At 42.4% G+C, this 9,402-nt stretch overlaps 1 pseudogene across 1 annotated transcript; it reads right to left on the bottom strand.

Annotated features, from left to right (window-relative positions):
• Window positions 1-7,297: 7,297 nt before the first annotated feature.
• LOC311607037 (small ribosomal subunit protein eS10-like) lies at window positions 7,298-7,825 on the bottom strand (annotated as a pseudogene). The gene has a single exon. The product of its transcript is annotated as a small ribosomal subunit protein eS10-like (transcript).
• Window positions 7,826-9,402: the final 1,577 nt, after the last annotated feature.

The raw sequence follows: 9,402 nt of genomic DNA, 5'->3' as shown, positions 1-9,402 counted from the left end.
TGGGATGGCCTTTGACAGCTGAAGTTTGTTTAGTTCTGAGGACTTTGAGAGGATAAAAATACCAGGGCACAGAGAGGAGATGGAGAACGCTTTGACGGGAGGCTTTGAGGGACATTCTATGAGAAAGGATGCTTTGAGGAGATGATTGGAAGAGGAGGAAGTCTGCTTGTTCATCCTGCTGCTGCATTTACTGTTTGCTGTTGCTGGTTTGCTGGACCAATAGATATCCTGACCACTGAGATCCTGATGACCCTAGTGAGCCAGAAGTAGCTAAAGAGAACTCTGCCCCCTCTCCCCACTAACCTTCTTTCTGTCCTACCTAATATTGGGATGTTAGAAGGTATTAGGAGGCATAAAAGGTGGAGAAGGAAAGTAGAGGCATTAGAAACCAAATTAAAATCGAAAAAGAAGTATGCCAACACACTCCCTTCCTCTGTAGGGGAAAAGTTGAGCAGGTGTGTCAACAGTTCCTAGAAACTCTGGTTTCATGATGTAAGAGATTCTTTCCCATGGAGAAAGGAGAATGCACATGCAGGGGGACATAGGGCAAGGCTTGGAAGGGTAAGTAAGTGCCGAGTGTACAATAAACAGTACTCTGATTCAGGCATCATAGTTGTGTTCCTAATCAAAAGCATGCATGCATATCCCTGACCCCATCCACTTCTCACTCCCATACCTCACATCCCCATCACCTCTTATATTAGAAAATATTATCATTCTTGGGAGTTAAAATTCCCTAATGGATTAAAATAAACAGATGCTGTACTACCTACCATGTCAGTTACTTTTATGTGTGAACCTGACTGTATCACGAACAACCAGATATTTAGTTAAATATAATTTTGTATGTGTCTGTGATGGTGTGTGAGTTGGGAGACTAAGTAAAGCAGAGTGCCCCTCTTCATGTGGGTGGTCTTCACCCAAAGTAACTGGAGTCCTGAAACTGTAAAAAAAAAAAAGAGAGAGAGAGAGAGAGAGAGAGAGAGAGAGAGACTAGACTCTTTATGGAAGTCGCCTTATCCCTTGAATCCATCACCATTTCTGCAAATGGTCCTCCACTAACGGTCTCTCTGTATTTGAACCAAACAGGGGACATGTTACTTTAGAATTCAACATCAGAGTTTAAAAAGGCCAGGTCTACGGCAGGCATCATAACAGTATTAAATTACTGAAAAAATTGTTGCTTCCACTAAATGTAAAAAGTTGCAAAAGGAATTTTGCCCCTGTCAGCCTCTTTATAAATCAAAGCAGAGCAAACTCCCAAATAACCTATCTATGAAGTCAAAGCTGTGTGGGAGTCAAGTTCCCAGAATCTGGACACAGGAGTGATCTCCTCTTTCAAGGCACAGTGGCAGAGAAATACCAGGCCAGAGGTGAAGAAGCACTTTGTTAAAATTTGTGATGGATTCCTAAAACAAGTGAGGTTAGAGCTGTGATCCCACATACCTGGAAACCCCCCCCCCCACACACACACAACAGCAGCCCAGAGCTCGGCTCAGCCTGAAGCTTTCCCCGGAAGGACTCTGTCAGGAGCTCTGGAGGAACATGGGATAGAGATGGAGGCAGGAGAAAGTACTTCTCAGTGGCACAGGCTCATAAAACACGATTGGATGGCACTGGGAGGAGGCCGTAATACGTAGCTCATTTTCCTTTACCTTTACTTCACATGAAGTAAAAGCCTCAAGCATGCCAGGCCTCCAGCGCCTCTGCAGGAGAGCGGAACTAAAGTCCACCAGCTGAGAGCCGCTGTTTGTAAGGAGCCAGGTGCCTCTGATAGACTCAGAAACCAAATAATGGGGGATCTCCCCTGGACTTAAAAGCTGAACATCCACCGTACAGGTCATCTTTGGGAAGAGGCAGGGCATTCCCTGCGTCTCAAATCATACCGGACACACAAGGCAGAATCTGGCTGCCGCGGCATGGGGTAGAGGTCTAGAGTAGGGGAATGGGAGAAGATACCCAAAGCGTAGACTCCCTGGCCTTAGTCATCAGGCAGAACCAAAAGAACCGAAATTTCCCTTCACTGTCCCCAGTGGGAGCCTAGACATGAGCAATGAGCAGCAATAGCCAACTGGGGAATAAGAAGAACGACCCTCATCTATTGGGGAGACAGTTAAAAAAAAAAGTCTAAAAGCTAAGGACATAGCGGGGAAATTGAGAGAAATTCTCCAAACACCCAAGGCCCCACATTGGATGCAGAGCAGAGGATATTTGATACGGTTGTGAACTAAGATTAACTGGGTCCCAGTACCACCCGAATGAGCTCAGCTGTTCACTTGATGAACTTCATCCTCACATGAATGTCTGAGAGATGATGAAATCAAGGACTTTTAGATACGTGCACTCTTTACCACAATCTCTACTGCCCATCAGCGAAGTTTCTAGCCATTACAATAGAGGTAATAATACTACTAACAACAACAATAATAACTCAACGCCCAGATACTAGGACTATTTATTAGCTCCGCATTTTAAGATAATGCAATTAATAGTAAAAGGTCTAGTGAAATACGTACACAGCATACATAAACAGATGGAGTTTCAGTGGAGAGATTAGCTTTAAAATTCAGTAAACAGAAATGTTTAAATTACAATTAATGCACAATGGAATGAAGAATTCTTTAACGAATGGTCAAGAAGATAGAGCACAACTGAGGAAGACGGCACAGAACTGAGGGAAGGCACCTAGATGTTTTAGTTAGCTATGTACAAATTAATAAGCATGAAAGGAACAGAGGAGAGCTCAAAGGTAATCAAATAATTCAATGAGCATGCAAAGTGGGCTCCAGAGGGAGGGAAAAGAGAACTAGAAATAAAGCTATTTCAAAAGAAAATAAGGGCTGGTACGATGGCCCAGTGAGCAAAGCTGCTTGCCGCCAAGCCTGTCCTGGGCAGGTGTGCCTGGGTTGTATAAGGAAGTTAGCCGAACAAGCCAAGGGGTGCAAACCCGAGAGCCACATTTCTCTATGGTTTTTTTGTCTCTGCTGTTGTTTGAGTTTCTGCTCTGGCTTCCTTTGATGGGGAACTGTAACCTCTGAAATGAAATACACCCTCTCTTCAAGTTGCTTTTGGCCAGTGTTTTATTACAACAGAGAAGCGCGTGAGCACACAGTTTCACCAGTATAAACGAAACTGCAGAAATAGTACTTTGGTGTTTTTGCTGTTTTTTTTTTTTTAAACAGGGGAAAAAAGCAGTGCGAACACGGGGCAAACGGGACAGAGGATTGTCACCATTTTTGATTTAGTAAGAGCCTCCATCCATTCTTTTTACTTTGTGTTGTTGAATGTAGAATCCAACTGCCCCCTATAAGAACTTGTGTTTGAAAACTTGGCCCTCAGTTGAGGGTGCTGTTTTGGGAAATTATGGGCCCTTTAGAACAGTGGCTCTCAATCTGTGGGTCTTGACTCCTTTGGGGGTCCAAAGGGGACAGATGACCCTTTCATAGGGGTCACATATCAGTTACTTACATTAAAATTTATAATAGTAGCAAAATTGCAGTCATGAAGTAACAATGAAAATAATTTTATAGTCGGAGGTTACCACAACATGTAGAACTGAATTAAGGATCATAGCATTAGGGAGGTTGAGAACCACTGCTCTAGAAGGTGAGGTCTGGCTGGCATAGGTGATTTTAAATGTTATGTCCTAGATTATGGTCTACTCTCTGTTTCTTGTCTGTGACTGCTATGTGGCTGGCCATCCCTTTCTCCTATGGCTGTGGACAGAGTCTACATGTCACCATGCCTTCCCCATTGCAATGGGCTAAAAGATCTAAAACAATGAGCCAAAATAAGCCTTTCCTTTTATAAATGTTGTTTGTATTTCCTCAGATGAGGGCATGAGATGAGAACCATTCTCAGGCCTTTCTAGCTCTTTCTGAACTCTCACTGGCTGGCTCAGCTCAGCTGTTCTGCTGTAAACTCTCCAAGCTGACTGATTCAAACTGGCTTCTCTTACCATCAGACTGAATTGCTCTGCCTGGCCTTAAACTGGATCTGGCGATATGTTTTAATCTACTGGCTCCTTCTCATTCTTCGGCTCATTCCATCTTCACTTGTGTCCAGCTTGTTCTATCTGCCACCTGTCTCTGTAAAACTGTCTCAGTTAAAAACTCTCTTCCCTATCCTGTTCTTGTGAGAGCTGGGTCTATCTATGTCTGACTCATTCTGTCAAATCTTTCTCTGATTTGTCAATTAGATTGCCACTTTCTGACATGGCTGCTTCCTTCTATAAACTAACCTTGCTTTCATTGTTTGAGATTAAAGGTGTATAATAAGGGTGTGTCAGCATTCTAGCCAGATCATACTATAATCCTGAGCATGTCTGTATTCCACCCAGATCACATAGACCTAGAAGGTCTTTGGATGTGATCTCTTGCCAGAGCAGCCATGTTGCTGGATTAAAATTCCTCTACACCCTCTCCTAAGTATTTTCTGTCAGATGTTTTGCTACAGTGATAAGGAAAGCAATTAAAATGCTAGACAAGCACTCTACCACTGAGCTATATCTATAATCCAAGTTCAAAGGCTTAAATAAAACCATGTCACTAACGGCAGTACTTAACAAATGACAGAGGTTGTCAGATTAGATATTAGATCAAGATCTAATATCCTGCTTTCTGAAAAATGAAACAAACAAAAACCTCTACTACAAATATGAATATCCAGACTGGAAGTAAAATGACATATCAAATTATATCATTTGAAACTAAACTTACATTGTAATATTTCTGTGGTAAAAAATCCAACTATATATGCAGAAAATAACTCTTTATTTCTCCAAGTTTGTCTATTACATGTCCCTTAAAAATGCAAAGAATCTCTATTAGAAATAATAGTTACCATTATGGATGGATATGGAGCTGGGGGTAAGTAGGGCAATTTTATTGGTCAAATACAAAACCTACAATTCAATAAACAATATTTTGCTATGTTTTTTTGTTTTTGTTTTTTTGACAAATGAACCAAGGATAGGTAACATTTTATACTGAAGGAAAACAGGTGAATAATCTATGAACACTTTCTGTCCTACAAGCTAAATGCACGTTTTTCATTAAGCACAGCGTAAGTGTGCCAAACAGCTCTTTGGCTATAGAACCAAAGAGAAGAGCCAGCAAACAATAATGAGAATGATAAACCTATTGAAGTTTCTCTTCACAATATCTTATTACCAAAAAATCTCTAGCTCTTTAGTTCCAGGCTCCGTGGAATGCCAAGGCAGTAAAACAAAGCAACAGCAACAATACGTTCTTTTCTCTGCAGCAAGACCGGCTTCCAGGCACTCACTTGGCCACAAAAGAGCAGTCAAGAAAGGCGAATACCGAGAACAGCTTAAAAACCAACCACGCCATGATTCCAGTTCCTTTACACAAACGAAAGAAAGGCTCTGGATGACCAGGATAATACATCCCAGAATAATTCCTTCACTTACAGAGCAACTCCAAGGCCCCAGTGAGATTAGGAATGATATTAGGAATTTTCATTCTTCTCACAGAGAGCTGATGTGGTGAGAAAGTCAGTTGACCTCAGCTTGGTGTGAAGTAATGGCCCGTGCTCTTTCCTCTATCCAACACATTGCTTTTATTTCATTTTAACCAGATTTATTTATTTTTTATTCTTATTTGTATGAGTATTTTCCTTCATGTGAGTCTGTGTACCACACATGTGCCTGCTACTTGTGCTATCAGAAGTAAGAGAGGGGGTTGGAAGTCCTGGAAATGAAGTTACAGATAGTTGTAAGCCACCACGGGGGTGCTTGGAGTCGAACGCAGGCTCCCTGCAAGAGCAACAAGAGCACCTAACTGCTGAGCCAACTCTCCATGCCCTCTGTCCAATATTTTAAAAAATGGCTTTTCAATGCAATGTTAGGAATTCTTAGAAACCACAGTTCTCATCCTGTGGGTCACAACCCCTTTGGGGATCTAACGACACTTTCACAAGGGTCACCCAAGGCCATTGGAAAACACACATTTGCTGTGTGATTCATAATGGTAGAAAATTACTGTTATGAAGTAGCAATGAAAATAATGTTATGATTGGGAATCACGGTAACATAAAAAACTGTATTAAAAGGTCGCTGTTTTAAAGCACGCTAGAGTTCACGCTTTACCTCAGTATTGTACTGAAATTGGTTAGGGGTGGAGTCCTTTTCTGTGTATTTTTCAGTTCCCACCTCACCACAATGGTGGTCATATGTGGAAATAAAAATTTAAAGAATCTGCAGAAGTGCTCATTTTGGTCAATACTGCTTCCATTTTGAGTTGAGTTTTCTTTATTTGGAGCTGATACAATCAATTAATCAGAGAAGCTTTTACTTGTCAGTTAACAATGGAGTGACTGCTTGTTATAAAGACAATTTAGTCATTAGAATTGTCTTAGTGACAGTTTCTATCGCTGTGAGGAGGGAAAGGTTTATTTTAGCTTAGGATTCTCCGGTCACGCTCCATCACCAAGGGAAGCCAAGGTAGGAACGTAACCAGGGAAGAAACCCAGAGGCAGGAGCTGATGCAGAGGCCATGGCGGAGTGCTTCCCAGTGACTCGCTCCTCATGCCTTGCTCAGCCAGCTTTCTTACAGCACTCAGGACCACCATCTTGGGAGTGGCCCTGCCACAGTGAGCTGGTTTTCATATCAATCATCAATCAAGAAAATATCCCACAGGCCAATCTAGTGGTGGCATTTTTCTTTCAACTGAGGTTGCCTCTTCCCAAATGACTCTAGTTTGTCTCAAGCTCACAAAAACAAACAAACAAAAAACAAAGCAACAACAACAACAACAGTCACAGCTGGCACAGGACTCAAGGAAATGTTGGCTCTAATAGGATAATAATGATGAAGGGCCAGTCTAAGACTTGTTATAGATTTTTCATTAAAAAAAAAAGTCAATGGTTACAATTAAACTCAAATCAGAACAAGGTTTCTTGAGTAATATCCAGTTCAGATTAAGAATGTGGCCCTTATGGAAGCCTTTACTTGAGAATAGGCACTATATTTTGAGACCTCACTCTTTGGCAGACTCAGCCTTAACATTTTCAGAAATTCCTGTTTTCAAAAATTGAGCATCCTTGTTAAACAGCATCCTGTTTGTTTACTGAAGAGGGATCTTGTTAGGGTTCACACAGCTTGCTCAAGCTCACAGCTACGTGAGGAGGGGCAGGATTCAAACCCAGAATTGTGTGATCTAAAAGCTAGTGTGCTCTTTTGCTCTTTTGTTTTGTTTTGTTTTTGTTTTGTTTTGTGTTTGTTTGTTTCGTTTCTTTTTTTTTTTTTCTTTTTCTTCTTCTTTAAAGTTTATTCAACACAACACATTCTCCAACCTCACTGAGGTGGCTGACCGTATCCACGACCAAAGCCGCCTCTAAACTGGAATTCTGTCCCTGGGCCAGCCCCAACCTCGGCTTTCTTGTCAGCACCGAGGACACAGCATTCCTTCTGTAGGTGTCTCTATCTGCCTCCCCTCTTGTGAATCTTGCAAGTCTTGCACCCTCTGGACCTTTGGGCCGAGGCCTGCCAGTCTTAGGATGTCTGAGGCACAGGGTGGCAGGCACGATCTCCGGAGGTAGGTGGAGGTAATCTTGGAGGTACTGGATGCCCTTCCTGGTAAGGTACCAATAGAAATGTCTCCAGGCACACTGCTCCTTCATGTAGCCTCAAGACTTGAAAGACTGCATGACCTTCATTATGTGAAGGTTGGGCACACTCTTGTCTGCCAGCTCGGGTGTTTGAGCATATGGACATCTTTCTTGGCAACCATCACTCCTTCCTTAAAAAGGAGTTCATAGATGGCAATCCGGCTCTTCTTAGGCATCAACATCACGGCAGCTGCAGGGTCCAAGGCGGAGGCTTATTTTTATGTTTTAAGACAGGGTTTCTCTGTGCAGCCTTGGCTGTCCTGCACTCGCTTTGTAGACCAGGCTGGCCTCGAACTCAGAGATCTGTCTGCCTCGGCCTCCCGAGTACTGGGATTACAGGTGCCAATGCTCTTAATACTGATTCTATACTAGTAAACCATCAAACATCATATGGGAATAATCCTTCTTCACTGAAATTTAAATATGCAATCATGTGACCCCTGTCTCACTGCCCTACCCCGGCCCACCCAGCTCCAGCACAAACCTTCCATCTCTCTGAGAACCAGCATGGCAAGGAAAAGGAGGGGTAATCTGCTGTGGCCTCTCCCCCAGCGTCAGCTCCACCCAGGGCCTGGAACACTCTACGGTCAGTAACATCCATGCTCTTCCTCCTGCCATCGCGGTCCCACCCCTACCAATTAGATGTCTTGTGTGTTGATGCTGTCTTAGTCACTTTTCTATTCCTGTGGCAAAACACCATGGCCAAGTCAACATATTTTAAAAAAAAAAAAGATTTAATTTGGGGCTCCTAATTCCAGGAGGCTAGAGTCCTTGACCTTCATGGTAGGTAGCATGGCAGCAGACAGGCAAGCAGACAACAGGAGCAGGGGCAAGAGCTGAGAGCTTACATCTGATCCACAAGTGCTAGGCAGGGAGAGAGAGAAAGAGGAGAGAGGGAAGGAGGGAGGGAGAGAGGGAGGGGGAGGGAGAGGGAGGGAGAGGGAGGGAGAAGGAGAGAGAGCACACTTGAGTGAGTCAACAGGGAGTGGTGTAGGCTTTTGAAACCATTTCCAGTGACATACCTTCTCCGACAAGGACTTGCCTCCTAATCCTTCCCAGAGAGTTTCACTAACTGAAGATCGGGGATTCAAATATATGAGCCAATGGGGACCTTTCTCACTCAAACCACCATGGGCACTAAGGCAGGTCTCCTCAGAGCTAATGCTAACCATAGCTCTACCCATTGGGATCTGTGTTTCTCTGACACTGTCCAGATTTAGTTCCATTTGACTATGACAATCCCAGGCAACTAGTATCTTCCATAGATTTATATACAAATTTCAGCTTGGTTAGGCTTGGCAGATAAGATGAAAGGTATTCAGTTCAGCTTGAGTCTAATATATATAGGAATTTATCATCATCATCATCATCATCATCATCATCAGTATAAGTGTGCCCCAGTTCTGATAGAAAATTTTGAGACTAATATTTGTTGATTTTCTTGAAATTTAAATGTTTCTGTGTGACCTGTATTTTTATTTGATGAATCTGGCCACTATAGCATGGTTGTCACCAAGATTATGCAAATCTGAACACTAATGTGGGGGCAAGGAGATGAAAAAAAAATCCAAATTCTTGTCATAATGGAATATATACAAAAAAAAGGTTATAATAGAGAAATGTAAAATTTTCTTTTTTGGGTATCAACCTTTACATACACTGGTAAAATTTGACATGTTGACTTGAGAAAACATGCCTCAATTTTTTTTCTTCCTTCATACTTTGATGACCCCAATAATAACATATTTTTCTACCCTAAAAACACTTCTCTT

This window comes from Acomys minous (assembly GCF_964271855.1).
Source record: "Acomys minous genome assembly, chromosome: 10".
Lineage (NCBI taxonomy): Eukaryota > Metazoa > Chordata > Mammalia > Rodentia > Muridae > Acomys > Acomys minous.
Note: the sequence above shows the minus strand (reverse complement) of the source record. Positions and strands in the feature narration are given on the sequence as shown.